Source organism: Aquarana catesbeiana, linkage group LG11 (genome assembly GCF_042186555.1).
Source record: "Aquarana catesbeiana isolate 2022-GZ linkage group LG11, ASM4218655v1, whole genome shotgun sequence".
In the NCBI taxonomy this organism is placed as follows: domain Eukaryota; kingdom Metazoa; phylum Chordata; class Amphibia; order Anura; family Ranidae; genus Aquarana; species Aquarana catesbeiana.
The window spans coordinates 47256456-47270971 of record NC_133334.1 but is presented as its reverse complement, the minus strand read 5'-3'; the positions used below and the strand labels follow the sequence as shown (position 1 = coordinate 47270971).

At 43.5% G+C, this 14516-nt stretch overlaps 1 protein-coding gene across 2 annotated transcripts in view; it reads left to right on the top strand.

The window, feature by feature from the left end:
• CHST1 (carbohydrate sulfotransferase 1) overlaps positions 1–14516 on the top strand; it is a 114174-nt gene that overhangs the window by 87880 nt on the left and 11778 nt on the right. The window lies entirely within an intron of this gene.

Here is a 14516-nt window from a genome sequence, read left to right as displayed (position 1 = left end):
CACTGGAAGTTCTAATGAAAGCTCTTACATCGGGCAAGTCAGCTCTCTGCTGATACGGACAGCTCGGCTCTTCCTTTCCTCTCTCTTCCCCTGGCTGGGAGACTGTGCCGGTGGTGCTCTTATCCTCACCGGGCCCCACTCGGCTGCGGGCCCCATAGCACCCGCATGGGTCGCTATGGTGGTAGTTACGCCCCTGGACAGTGGTCTAGAGAAGCCCGTAGCAAAAGACGCAGGCATAGGTGCAGGGCTGGCATGACAGGGTAGCAGGGCCAGCTTGCCAATTAAGCAATTAAACACCCAACTGGGTGTTTTCAGTTGGTCAGTGTAGATCGGGTGGCCAGAATAGTATGCAGCATAGTTAGGGAGGGGCCCAGTGTCCAGTGGTCAGTCGGAGGTCACCGGACGAAGAAACGGCTCCCACCCTCCCGCCCTGTTTTTGTATTATATTTGGAACATTTGGCATTGATTGTTGTAAGTTATAGCGGTTGAGATCTTTGGAGGCCTTCTAAATTAAGACCAGTATGGCATAGTGGGGAACCATCTTGGTATGGGATCCTCAGGAAGATGCCAGTGAACCGAGGTTTAACTGGGCATTTGGATATGGGTATCAGTGTTGGAAGTTCTTTCCAGTGCCTTCAAAGATCTACAATATGGTTACGATTGATCTGAAAAAGTATTGTTTGTAAATAATATGTGTAGCGCCCACCTACTTAGGTTTGTGCTAACTAGTTTAGTGAAGGTTAGTGTCAGGTAAAAATTCCAGGCATTACCCTGTTGGTTTAAGCCTGGTTGGGTTTATTTTGGTTGGGAGAAATGACAGAGTAGAATTGGGGGGGTGACCACCTGTATTCTGTTGAGAGTGATGCCTTGTTTGTCCAGTGGGAGGTGCTGGAGGGCAGGTAAATTTGGAACAGGATACAGTTAGTTGTATAGGTCACCCTGAACCAATCATTCATTTGAATAGGTAGGGGCTTTCAGGCCTATATAAACTGTGGGTCACATGCTCAAAGGAGGCTGGCTGATGGGAAAGAGATAGCAGAGGAAGACAGTATGTAGAAGCTGGTGCAGCTCAAGAGCTCCCCCCTCTGGGGAGGGGAACGTGCCTTGTAAGGAGGAGAAATGGAGGAGATAACAGAAGGAATCTGCAATGTTTAACAGGAGGAGACTGCTACTACCAACTGAAGAAGGACTGGGAGAGGACCTTCTATGGCAAGCATGGACGGTTGCTCAGGAGTACACGTGAGTGTAAACCCAGGGAAACAGTAATTCCAAAGACCGAGGGTGTTAAGGTGCTGACCGTGGAGTCTTAAAGAGTTATCACCCTGGAGAAATCCAGTCAGTCAGTCTAAGAATTCTATTCAGAGTATTGTTCTTTGGACCTATTTGGAAATGCAACCACTTTGTAAAATGTGCATGCATTCTATGATATAAAGTGTAAACATCAGACATCAAATATGACTGAAGCATATACCTCTATAGGGTGTACTTGGTTCAATTAAGAAAAAAACTTCACCATTGTTTGCTGCCTTGCTTCCTCTGCTATCAGCACAAATCACTTCTGATAAGTTTTCCTGACACCAAGAGAAAAATGGTGACAGGGAGGAACCTCCAGCTGATTGACAGCCTAAGCTCTGTGTGCTGTGTGAAAGGGGGGGTGTCCCTTCCCTCCCCTCCAATCAGCTCTCAGAGCTCTTCTCACTGAGCTCTGCAGAGTGTAAGTTCAGCTCTCAGCTCTTTTTTCTGACAGCTCAGACAAGCTTTATAATTCAACAGAATTATAGCATATAAGAAGGACTGCAGATAAACTTATGTAGGGGGATTTGTTTAATCTCTGTGTATTACCTGAGGGCAGTCACTTCACTGGTAAATGGAAGGGTTTACCACCATTTTTAAGTCCAATGAGGTGCACGCCACCTCATGGACTTATCTCTTTAATTTACATCTATTCTGTAGCTATTGCTACACTGCAAAACCTCTGAGAGCCGAGAGGAGAGACGTTGTCTTCTTATACACAGCCCTCCTCTCCCCTCTGCTGTTCATTCACAGAAGCCTTTGTATCCTGTGAATGAGTTATCTTAATACAAAGTGCTCTGTGATTGGGCAGGAGAAGCGGAGGGGCAGACACAGCAGCTGCATGCGACTCTGCAGCCGAAGGAGATGAGACCAGAAGGTCCAGTGTTGGAGCGCCAGAAGCATAGGGATAACTATTCTCCCAGAAATCCATAAAACTGCCAGATCTAAGTTAAAGAGGTTCAGTAAGTCGAGGAGGTGGCATGTATTTTGTTGGATTTAACCACTTGAATCCCGCGCTATAGCTGAAAGGCAGGTACAGCGCGGGATTAAATTGCCGGGAGGGCGTACGTGGATGTCTTCCCATGCTTGCGCTGCCCGCGAGCCGTGGCGCTCTCTGTGATTGCCGTGTCCTTGGGCCTCGGCTGATCACAGATCGGAGTAAAGCAATCCCCCTTCTCTTTCCTGCCTCTGAGTGAGTACACGAAGGTAAATCAGGCTTCTCAGAGCAGCCCTTAAATCAGAGTTCTCAGAGTTCCCCCTTAAATCAGGGTTTCCAGAGCATCCTTTATGTTAGAGTCCCCAGAGTTCTCCCTTACATCAGAGTCTGCAGAGTTTCCCAGAGGGAACTCTGCGAGTTCAGACGTAAAAGGTTAACTCTGTGGACTCTGATGTAAAGGGGAACTCTTGTGATTAAGTTAAAGTGGTTGTAAATGCTAGAAAAATAAAACAAAAAAAAACCTGCAAGACAAAGGCATAATGAGCTAGTATGCATAGCATACTAGCACATTATGACTACTTACCTGAGATCGAAGCCCCCACAGCCGTCCTCGTACCCCACTCCGGCGGCTGACATCACTCCCAGAGTTGCTTCCGGGTAGTTGCTTCCGGCTCCGGCGCTGTGATTGGCAGGACCCGCGATGACGTCACTGGTAACGGCACAGTCTGACTGAAGCAACGGCACATATGTTGCTTCAGTGCGCATATGCTGATGACGTCGGCACATGCAAATACAGGGGATATTTCCTAAACTGTGCAGGTTTAGGAGATATCCGGGGTAGCTACAGGAAAGCCTAATTATAGGCTTACCTGTAGCAAAAAGTGGTTGTAAAGTGTTTGCAACCACTTTAATATGATTAGAAATGTTATTTAATTGCAAAATACATATATTTATAATTTATACTATTATAAAAAAAAAAATTGCTGTGCGCCGCTAAAGTGTTCGGGTTTGACTTGAAGAAAAGGTGGCAACCCTAGCGCTGCGGCTACATGTCAGCAATTTACTGCAATTTACTGCAGCTCACTGCACAGCACCTCTGGGCTGTGTTGTATTGTGAATGGGACTCATAGAAAACAATTGACCTAGTAGCAGTGGCGGCTGGTGTTTTTTTTTTTTTTTTGGGGGGGTGGGGCGGCAAACAACCACCCCCCTGGTTGGTTGGTCGTTTGGTCAGTCGGTCAGTGGCACCCCCCGGCGCTTACCCCATCTAGGTTGCAGGCGCACGGCGGGCTGGTATGTGGGCTCCTACGGGCCGCGGGCAGCGGCTGGGTTGCGGCTCCTACGGGCAGCGGCTCCTGTGTTTTCTTCCCTTCTGCATTATGACGGCTTCTCCCTCCTCTTCCTAGGAGTCCAATAGGATCGCCTGCCCTTTCAGCCAATTGGGTGATGGGTCTCAAGATTATTTTTGGGTACTGCCAGGTTTCCATGATGGTTTATTCCTAGTGTGGTGGAAACGCCTGGAGAGATGTGAGATGTGCCTGCACCAATCATCCTTCAGACGCCTTACCATCAGACATAGTGTGAGCGCGTTTGACCTTCCATAATTAGAGAGTCCACCATGCGGGTAAGGGCACACCTTGACTAAACGTTGGTGACGTCACTTGGTGGAGGATATCACTGGATACCATCTATTATGAATTTTATCACCCATTGACGATCGATTTTGGATCATTTATATCACGTTGGACTTTTGTTTATATTGAAATAGAACTTTTTCTTTTGTCTATTGGTTTGTTGTGTTATATCTCACATTTCACTGTTGCAACTTTTTGTTTTCACTTTAACATTTGATTGTTTTTACATACACAAGCGCAGTATTGTTTTGATTTTTTTCGGGTCTCAAGACCTGCTTCCTGATTAGCCTGGAGGAGGATCAGTGTGGCGATACCGAATATTCACTTGCTATTGTCACATAACTAGGTGGGATTGGGGCCCAGTACTCTGCGCCCCGAGCCCACCCTTTTTTGAAGCCTATTAGAGCTTCTGGCTCTAATCACGTGCTTCAAAAAAAAAAACTCGGCCATTGGAATGCATGCGCCCTTTATGTAGATTAGGGGGCAGGACACATGGATAGGGAGGGCGGCGCCTGTGGGCCCTTTAATGGATGGGCCGCCGCTGGTGGGGAAAAAACGCCAGTCACCACAGTATGGCTGTACAAGCCCTAAAGCAGAGCGTACATACTTATCTTTTCTGCTGCCGCTCATTTCTTCTGTATTGCAGAGAACTGTTCCCCAATGTCCTATGGGAAGCCAACACTTCTGGAAGCAACCCTCAATGGGTACCCCTCGCTGTAGGATATACACTATATTGTCAAAAGTATAAACCAAAAATATTGGGACACCTGCCTTTACACGCACATGAACTTTAATGTCATCCCAGTCTTAGTCCGTAGGGTTCAATATTGAGTTGGCCCACCCTTTGCAGCTATAACAGCTTCAACTCTTCTGGGAAGGTTGTCCACAAGGTTTAGTAGTGTGTCTATGGGAATGTTTGATCATTCTTCCAGAAGTGAATTTCTGAGCTCAGGCACTGATGTTGGACGAGAAGGCCTGGCTCGTAGTCTCTGCTCTAATTCATTCCAAAGATGATCTATCGGGTTGAGATCAGGACTCTGTGCAGGCCAGTCTAGTTCCTTCAAACTCGCTCATCCATGTCTTTATGGACCTTGCTTTGTGCACTGGTGGGCAGTCATGTTGGAACAGGAAGGGGCCATCCCCAAACTGTTCCCACAACGTTGAGAGTGTGAAATTGTCCAAAATGTCTTGGTATGCTGACGCCTTAAGAGTTCCCTTCACTGGAACTAAGAGGCCAACACCATAATCCCCCCTCCATCAAAGTATTTGGACCAGTGCACAAAGCAAGGTCCATCCATAAAGACATGGATGAGCGAGTTTGGGGTGGAGGAACTTGACTGGCCTGCACAGTCCTGAACTCAACCCGGTAGAACACTTTTTGGGATGAATAAGAGCGGAGACTGCTGCCAGGCCTTCTCGTCCACATCAGTGCCTGACCTCACAAATGCACTTCTGGAAGAATGGTCAAACATTCCCATAGACACACTCCTAAACCTTGTGGACAGCCTTCCCAGAAGAGTTGAAGCTGTTATAGCTGCAAAGGGTGGGCCAGCTCAATACTGAACCCTACGGACTAAGACTGGGATGCCATTAAAGTTGTTGTGGAGTAAAGGCAGGCGTCCCAATACTTTTGGTAATATAGTGTATATGTGGGACAGAACAAGCAATGTTCTTCTTTCTCCCTCTCAGGCTTGGTTCACACCCCATGCCGATGCGGCTCACAGCAGGGGTCCGGTGCGTCTTGGTTCACGGTTTCAGGTCCGTTTTGGGCCCGAACTTTGGACTGAATTTGCACCTGAAACGGACAAAAAACGGTGCAAATTTGCACCGGAACCGCATCGGAGATATGTGAACCGGCTCCATAGAGAGCCGGTCAAAATTTCCTGCTATTGCGAATTGGATGTGGAGCTCCCACAACCAATTCTCAATAGTGTGAACAAAGCCTTAGTGACAGGAAGCTAATACGAAGACAAATCCATGTACTTCTATTAGCAGTATCTAAAAATCGATTTAGCTGTTTTTGTTTTTTTTTTTTTCAAAAATAAGGAATAAATGGATTAATCGTTGTTTTTGCACGTTCGTCTTTAAATTGTTGAGTTTTGACCGGTGTCTAGGGGGCGATTTTCGACAGCGTGCGCGAGCTGCAAATGTACTTTTCATGTTGCCTTGCCGTAGAGGGGGTTGAAGCTGTGCGGGTCACCTTCTGGTCAGCAGGCTGTCACTGTGAAATGCTGCTCCTTCTGCAGTAACTGACCTTGTTTTATTTCTTGCTAGAGGTGACATATCGAGAGGAGAGCTGCGATGACGAGGACGCCGCACAACAGCTGCCCCCAGGAGAGTGACCTGGCTTTAAGACTTAGAATAAAACATCAACTCTTTGTGTCCCGTGGCAAGTATCCGCGCAGCCTGTAATCATTCACTCCGGGGAGCGCGTTAATTACAGCCATAATGTTGCCTGCTGTTATTTACAGCTGAATGTTTCTTATTAGTGTGATCACATCACAAGTGGGAGCATGTCCTCAAACCATACAAATGGCCGGTGTCACACGTTCCCGACGCTTGTCGAAAAAAACGTAGGCAAGCTAATGGCATTTAAAAAAAAAAAAAGGGATGAAGAAATTAAGTACAAAGTGGATTTAGACTTTACACAAGCTGCCGGGGGGCAGTAAAACTTGGTGACAGCATGTTGCTTTTGGCGAATGTGACTAATGCGGTTCAATGGGGCCACATCACGCAACTGTGGTGTGGTAGTATGGTAATTACAGGGTTAAATCAGGCAGTGATTTAACCACCTGTCAAATACCTCTGAAAAACGATTTGAGTGTGGATCAGTGGCGGTTGGTGGTATATTCGGTTGATCACCAGCCCAGCACTTAAGCCTCGTACACGCGATCAGATTTTCCGACGGGAATTGTGTGATGACAGGCGACCATTTGTACGCTCCATTGGACAACTGTTGTCGGATTTTCCGCAGACAAATGTTGGATGGAAGGTTTTAAAAGTTTCCACGGACAAATGTGTGTTGTCGGATTTTCCGAGCGTGTGTACACAAGTCCGTCGGACAAAGTACAAACACACATGCTCGGAAGCAAGGACGAGCCAGAAGCGGTCGGTCTTGTAAACTAGCGTTCGTAATGGAGAACTAACATTCGTGACGCGGCAAATTATGAAATCTCCAAATGCAGCGCACAATTCTCTTCTTTAATGGGATAATAATGAAGCGGTTTTGCTGGTGATACTGATGGAGTTATTGCAAGCAAATTTTCAAAGGCTTTTTTTTTTCTAGTGATATCAAGAATAATATTATTATGCTTTTTTTTTTTGGGGGGGCAAGTTACCACAACACCATTATCCCGTAGTTTTTAACCTCTTCACGCCTGCGCTATAGCTGAAAGACGGCTACAGCACGGCACTCAATTGCCGGGAGAGCGTCCCTGGACGTCCTCCTGTTTACATCCCCCGTGCGCACCGCCACGGGTGTGCGGCGGGGGGAAATCTGTGTTGGCCGTGTCCCTTGAACACAGCCAATCACAGATCGTGCTAAATGGCCAATCACAGCAGCCATTTAGCACTCGATCAGAGTGTCCAATGGAAGATGATCTCATATGTAAACATATGAGATCATCTCTCGTCGCCGTCTCTCCTTCCTCACACAGGGACAGTGTGTGAGGAGGGAGAGCGAACGGCTGCAGCGGTGAGTGAAAAAAATCACTTACTAACACAACACAGTGCCATCTGTCCCCATCTCCATCTGTCCCCAGTGCCATCTATCAGTGCCCAAAAAACAAAATAAGTGTAGCGCTAGGAAGAGGTCAGAAAATGGATTAACAGTTCGAAGTTCGTGTGTTTAAAAGAACATCCCTGGAGGGAATTTGAAAAGTCCTCTGGAACAAATCTCAACAAGAGTGTAAATCATCTGTGGAGAGAGCTCACACACCGCCAATAGAAGTGAAAAGGCTTACCGGACTCGGTGGACCCAACAAGGCATACGCCAGGTAGAGTCAATCAGGCTTAGGTGGTGCTGGACTACAGTTGGCCCAGACGGGCAAAGTTGGTGGAGTGGCTACCACGTGGCTGTGTTCCTCAAACGTAATCGGGCCCAAAGATATGGGGTGCGGCACCCATAAATCGTATCCCTCAGATCAGCGTTGGAACCAGCAGTGTCAGCAGCAAAATGAAGAGAAGGAATGGCCAAATAGTGTAAATCCGTTTTATTGGAAATAAATTTAAAAAAAAAGTATACACTCACATGAAAGGATATCTAAAAACAGCGCTGTAGAGAAGTGGCGACAGTGGGGTCCTACCCGACGCGTTTCGTCTGCATAGACGTCGTCTGGGGGGGCCAGACGACGTCTATGCAGACGAAACGCGTCGGGTAGGACCCCACTGTCGCCACTTCTCTACAGCGCTGTTTTTAGATATCCTTTCATGTGAGTGTATACTTTTTTTAAAATTTATTTCCAATGCCATCTGTCATCAGTGCCACGTGTCATCAGTGCCACATATTAGTCCCATCTGTCATCAGTGTCACGTATTAGTGCTATCTGTCATCAGTGTCACGTGTCATCAGTGCCACGTGTCATCAGTGCCATCTGTCATCAGTGCCACGCATTAGTGCCATCTGTCATCAGTGCCACGTGTCATCAGTGCCACATATTAGTGCCATCTGTCATCAGTGTCAGGTGTCATCAGTGCCACGTATCAGTGCCATCTGTCATCAGTGCCACATCAGTGTCATTGTCCTGGTGCTCTAGGGCCTTCAAAAGTGTAATAGGTAGTCAACAAGTTACTGTAGATGTGTAATTTATGCGCCTATAACCCCTGATGGTGCTCCCTGCATGTTGGGCCTCTGTATGTGGCTAGGCTGTGAAAAAGTCCCACACATGTGGTATCGTAATACTCAGGAGGAGTAGCAGAATGTTTTTTGGGGTGTCATTTTTGGTATACACATGCCATGTGAGAGAAATAACCTATTACAATGACAATTTTGTGGAAAAAAAAACAAAAAAAAAAGCAAAAACTTAATTTTGCAAAGAATTGTGGGGAAAAAATGACAACATCAAAAACCTCACCGTGCATCTTACTAAATACCTTGGAATGTTTCCTTTCAAAAAAGAGGTCATTTGGGGGGTATTTGTACTTTCCTGACTTGTTCGGGTCGCAAGAAATGAGATAGGCCACCAGTACATCAGGTGTGATCAATTTTTTATGATTTGCACCACAGCTTGTAGACTCTCTAACTTTCACAAAGACCAAATAATATTCACTAATTTGGGTTATTTTTCTAACAAAGATATGTAGCAGTATAAATTGTGGCCAAAATTTATGAAGAAAAATTAATAATTTGCAAACTTTTGTCACAGAAACTAAGAAAAATTAGTTTTTTTTCAAAATTTTCTGTCTTTTTTTCATTTATAGCGCAAAAAATAAAAAACCCAGAGGTGATCAAATACCACCAAGAAAGCTCTATTTGTATGAAAAAAAGGACAAAAAATTAATTTCGGTACAGTATTACATGACTGAGTAATTGCCATTCAAAGTGTGAGAGTGCTGAAAGATGAAAATTGGTCTGGGCAGGTGCTTTCACACTGGGGCAGTGCGCTTGCGGGACGGTAGAAAAAGCTCTGTAAGCAGCATCTTTGGGTCGTGTTTGGAGCACTGTAAAAAGTGCTCCAAAAATGCCCCTTCCTATTGAAATGAATGTGCATCGCTTCGAAAGCGCCGCAAAATGGGTCATTTTTTTTCTTTTTTAAGGTCACAACCTTAAAAAAAAGCAACCCGCTAGTGCCCGAAAAGTGCTGCTAAAACGCCACTAAAGCACAGCAAAAACGACAGGCGCTTTAGCAGCTGTTTTAACAACGCCTCAGTTTGAAATTGGTCTTACCCTATCTAGGTCGGGGGCAGCGCTTCCTCCAGGCGACGGGGGACATCTCCTCCTCCTGGTGCTACACGGGGGCTTCCCCTGCATCTCCTCCTCCTCGGCGGCCAATAGGATCACTTCTCCTCTCGGCCAATTGGGGGACAGGTCCCAGGACCCGCTTCCTGATTGGCCGGGAGGAGAATCGGGAAGACAATAGCGAATATTAATTTGCTATTGTCACACAACTGGGTGGGCTCGGGGCACAGTGCTTTGCGCCCCGGGCACACCCTTTTTTGAAGCCAATTAGAGCCTCTGGCTTTAATCACGTGCTTCAAAAAACAAAAAAACCCCATTGGAATCCAGGCGTCCTGCATGTAGATTAGGGGCCGGACGCATGGATTAAGGGGGACACCCTGCATTACGGGCCGCCACTGGTGTGGATCATTTTTCAGAAGAGCGGCAGTACCTGTGAACAAATCCTAAGAGAAGCACGTAGACTTAGTGGTTAGCACTGGAGTTCTGTGTTCAGTGCCCTCCAGTAGTTTAACCACTTCCCCTCCGGAAGGTTTACTCCCCTTCATGACCAGGCCATTAATTGCGATACGACACTGCGTTACTTTAAATGACAATTGCGCAGGCATGTGACGCTGTACCCAAATAAAATACATTTTTGTCCTTTTTTTCCGCTCTTTAGCGATAGGATCTTTGGATCCAAGCAGACCTCTCCCCCCCTTCACTAAAACTAAAATCATGTCACTGTCGTTTGTCTAATAAAATTATATTGCTGTTTGCTACCTTTGTGTGTTCCAACTTCCTACTTCTCCTTAGGCACTGTGCCTCACAGATGTCCCCTGGGAAGGCTACATCACCATTGCCCTCCAGGGAGAGCTTGTTGTTAAACTGTGAGATCTTTTGAATTTATGAAAAAAAGGCTTTATTTTTTTCAGCAGATGAGTACTGTATATTGGCATAAGGTATATGCAAAAGAGGAGCATCACACGGCTCATTCTGCACATGTGTCGTGTGCCAATACACTCATCTTTTGATTAAAAAAATGCCCCCCCCCCCCAGACCTTGTGGGATCTCAGGAGGAAAAGCTTTTTTATCAGATCAGTGGGCCGATGACATTTTTTTTATTGACGGCAGAGAATTCCAAGCTTAGGACTTAGACTGCTGAGTCTGGGGAGATGGAAAATGAGGTGGCAGGTAAGTACTACTAACTTTTTGTTTTAGTAGGTATAGGCCTTTTTTCCTCAGTGAATAGGTGTAGGTATCCCACCCCTTTTCTCAACCCCCTACCCACCTCTGAGCACCATCCCTTAGTTCCAACCCTACCCACCTCCCATTATCACCCCTTTTGGAACATACAGAACCAAGTATTATTTTGTAGACATGTGCAATTGATTTCGTTCTGAATTTATTTTTTACTGAATTTCAACAAATTCGTTAATTCGGAAATATCCAAGTTAACGAAAACCTGTTTAACTTTTTTTCCGAATATTGGTAAATTTGAAAATTTGTAAATTCGTACATTTGTAAATACATAATTTCGTAAATTTGTACATTCGTAGATTTGTAAATTTTTAAATTTGCACATTCGTACATTCGCGCATTCGTAAATTCGTACATTCGTAAATTTGTAAATTCGGAAATTCGGAAATCTGAAATAATAATTACCTAATAATAACTTAACTATTACTAACTATTACATTATAGGTATTGTAATTTCCTTTTCAAATTTGGCTCTTAGAATGGAATGTAATTAATTAATAATAATAAAAACTTTTTATTATTATTAATTATTAGTTTGTTCCTTTCCATTTGTTTAGATGCGGCATTCGTTATTTTGGATAATTCATAACTTCAGATAAATTCGTATTCGTTACGTTCACTAACAGCCAAATTTGAAAGGAAATTACAATACCTATACCTAATTTAATAGTTAGTTACTATTTCAGATTTTCTAATTTTCGGATTTTCTCATTTGGAATTTCCAAATTTCCGAATTTTATCATTTACGAATGTATGAATGTGCCAATTTACGAATATATAAATTTTCTAATTTATGAATGTACGAATGTGCGAATTTACGAATATACAAATTTTCGAATTTACGAATGTACAAATTTACAATTTTACGAATGTACGAATTTCTGACTGTACGAATGTACGAATTTATGTATTGTGATCATAACGAATGACCCGAAAAACGAAAAAAAACAAACAAAAAACGAATGAAATGAAAACGAAAAGGAACACATTTTTTGGCAGTGCACATGTCTATTACTTTGTGGTGCTACGTAATATGCATGAAATTTGTTAATGATAACAAGGAAAGCAGTAGAAGAGTAGATTCCCTACAGCCAGCAGCAATAGACCCCCACAAACAATAGATCTCCCTTAGCAACAATAGATACCCCAGCAACAATAAACCCACCCCAAAAAACCATACCCCCCAGCAACAATAGTCCCACACCAGCAACAATAGATCTCCCAGCAGTCAGCATCAATATACCCTTCCCTCAATAGTATTTCCTTCCCAGCAACTGTAGTCCCCCTGCAACAATAGATCCCCTCCAGAGATAACAGATACCCCAGCAGCCAGCAACAATAGACCCTCCAGAACCCCTTACCATTGCATACATTCAGTGCCAGAGGTGTCGGAACTGCGTTCCCCTACGTTCCCGCAAAAAAAAAAAGCCCTGAGTAGGTAGATTATAATAGTTACATTTATTAAGGTTTAATAAGGGGAAGGGGGAGGGTGGAAGGTCACACTGAAAAGATTACTGGCTTACAGACATGGTTGGTCGAAGAGTGCCTGCCAATCAGAACTGTAAGATTGCATAGCTCCCAACTGTCCCTGATTTTGAGGGACTGTCCCTGATTTGAAGCAATGTCCCTCTGTCCCTCTTTCTCCCTCATTTGTCCCTCATTTCGATCTGATTTATATAGTTGTATATAAAATGTACTTTTTATCTTTCAAAAAGTGATTCTCGGCGCAAAACATTTCATCCAAATTCTAAATTGCTGCATTTGTAAATTTTAAAAGCCAATATAAAGGAATAGTAGTGGTAAAAAAAAAGCACTTGTGGATTTAATTATCCTTTTTTTTCGGTTAATTCTCCTTTAAGGTGGTGTGGTAGGGGGGCATGTCCTATGCCTACATATATTTGCTAGTAGGTGTCCCTCATTTGCTAGTAGGTGTCCCTCATTCCCATCTAAAAATGTTGGGAGGTATGAGATTGTAAGCTCCTCTGAATTAGGGGCTGGTGTGAATTGTCTTTGTATCTTGTAGCATTAGTGTACTGTTGCGGGTATATAAATGAATAAAATAAAAAAATGTATAGGGATGAGCAAAATGAAAAGGTTTAGGTTTGTTTTAGGTAATTTTGGTGAATTTGAATTGCAAATACATCGGAATGAGTGAGAAAGGGTTGTTGTGAGTGGTGATATGGAATCTTAATTAAGATCTCAGTGTTTTGTTTTTCAGTGCCTCCAACCTTACGGTTAAATTGTGAACTTTGTTCAGATAATCAGTACATACCACGATACTTTCCTGAGATCGTTAATTTATGGGGAATTCTTACCAATGCATAAATATCTCCCAAAAAAATTAATAAGTAAATAATTTGACTTTATTAATTAACAAGTATAGTTATACAATTTCATACAGAACTGGAATTTCTGGTGATTAATATTTCACACACACATTATCAAAATATCAACACGGCAATAAAACGATATTCCTTAATATCTTACAAATAATTCAGGGGAGCCCAAATTTTTCTATTAGAAAAATATGTGCAGTAATCGCGCTTTACATTCAAGAACACAATATCCCTTGTCGCTCTGGAAAACAGTCCTCTGAATTTCTCCGGCCAGAAGGAATCCAAAATATGTCTCATGGAGTCAACAGATAGATATTGCCAATTGCTAAACTGAACGGGGCGATCTGGTTTGTCTGTATCTTACCAACAGTTTAAAAGGGGAAGAGATCCGACAAATTTTAAGTACTTTGAGTAGTTTCAGTCACAAGGTCCAGCAAGATGGGGATTGGTCAATTATCAGCAGGCCTCTTGAACGTCTAGGGGTGTATCCGGCGTGTGGGTCTGTGATCCCTCTCTATGGTCTCCACATCCTTTATACCATCTGGGACAATAAGCTCATAAAATTATCATAAGCTCAGCCCAGAAGGTTTGACTTATTCTGCATTGGTTGGAGAACTCTAATGATTTACCTGGTGAGCTCAGGTAATATCATCTATAGCTACTAGGTGTGTCTGATGGCAGAAAAATGTGTTCTGAATTATTTATTAAAAGAAAATATGTTAAATTTCATAATGGGCATCTACCTTACCTATATATTGGGGCAAATGAATATATGTCTATATTACTCGGGGACTCCGGCAACTGGTACAATATACAATACACTCAATATAAATTTGATCAATCAATATCCCACAAAATGGATGTTTATATGGATAAATGCATGACTCCTGCATATCCTATGAAGACCTATTTGTCTTGGGACAACGCATGTTATATGGGTATTTTTATGTAGATGCGGTCACAGTTTCTATGTCTTTACAATAATGATGGGTATCTTTACACAATTCTTTATTTGTTCTGCATTAAAATATTATATTTCTACTTTATGATCACATATATTTACAATACCACATGTATACAGGTTTTAAAGGTTTTCCTAAAGCATTTGAAATAAACCTTGGACAGGCTAAATGAAGATTTAAGTCAGGGTTTAGCTGTCCAAACAATTCCTCCTTTCAGACAAT